The sequence below is a fragment of the Symsagittifera roscoffensis genome, chromosome 1 (assembly GCF_963678635.1).
Source record: "Symsagittifera roscoffensis chromosome 1, txSymRosc1.1, whole genome shotgun sequence".
Classification (NCBI taxonomy): domain Eukaryota; kingdom Metazoa; phylum Xenacoelomorpha; order Acoela; family Convolutidae; genus Symsagittifera; species Symsagittifera roscoffensis.
In genome coordinates this window covers 27,668,047-27,669,340 of record NC_087062.1, presented here as the reverse complement: position 1 = coordinate 27,669,340, position 1,294 = coordinate 27,668,047, and positions in this window count along the sequence as shown.

The window sequence follows — 1,294 nt, the reverse complement described above, 5'->3', positions numbered from 1 at the left end:
TCTTTTTATCAATCGTTATTGTACAATAGTAATTTTATCTAGCGCTTGAAATAATCATTGAAGATTTTATGTTTGCAAATGAAAATCTAAATTCATTGCTAGTAAGATTCTAAAAATAAAAGTTTGTGTTGGCTTTTGCCGTACGACCATGAAACTAATTGGTAAGTTTCTATGTAGTAGTATATCGTCTCTCGCCCGAGGTCTTTTTCCAATACCAGGTAGTTCTCGTATTGTGCGGAATAGCGGCTCTGATCTATTGAGTCTTAGAGACATTTCAATTAAGTTATTGTCGTGTAACATTTTGAAAATGTTTTGTCTTTTTTCTAATCTATTTTTGGTTAATTCTAAGCTATTAAGGTCTTTATTCGAGACTTATGGTCGCACCAGATGAGTTAGGTCCTTGAGGTTATTTCATAAAGTAATTTCGGATAGGGTACACCGTCTGCTCGTCACGCTATCTTATTTTCGGCCAGATAGATTCGTGCAACTTCTTAGTCTAATACCGATCCTAATCTTACTCTTATATCTACTAGTCTCAGGCTGTTTAACTAGTCTCTGCTAGGCTCAATAGATCTAGAGTATACTGGCTTATTGCGACTGCTGAAGTTCTCTTGGAGAGGTAACTAAATTCTAAGTTAAATTCAAATCTCTCTGGTGCTGAAACTACAAGTAATTTCAGCACTTACAAATAAGTGGGTTGTTAGTTTGATGGAATATGATTGGTTAATATTAAATATTTTACAGTGGTAAAATATCTAATTTATCCAATAATAAATTATGTAGTTTAGAACAGGTTCCACTACATAAAACAATTATTAACCATATATTTAGAAACTCTGCAATCAAAACCATGTAGAAAAACATCTAAAGCTGATCAATTTTGTCAGCAAAATTGATAAATAGTTCAGTTTGGATGATAATAGCTTAGCAGCAGTTTTTCAAAATACCAAAAATAACAGACGAACAATGATAAGACACGTGATGACAATAACAACAAGACTGCTGGTATCAGGGCGAAGCCCTGAGTGTTCCGACTGCTTTTTAAGGTTTATGGAGCAGTAATAACAAAAGAAAATTAAATGTAATAAAAAAAATTGAAATGTTTTTTTTTCTAAATCACCCCCCCCCCCCACGCCATATAAAGAACAAAAAGATAGATTTAGCTCCTTGTAACAAATCAATTATGGCAAATAAGATTCTTTCGACTACCAAATTTGAACGATTTTTAAGACGGATTAAATCTCCGCTTACGCGTTAATAGCGGAAATATATCGACCGTTAATTGTCCCAAATT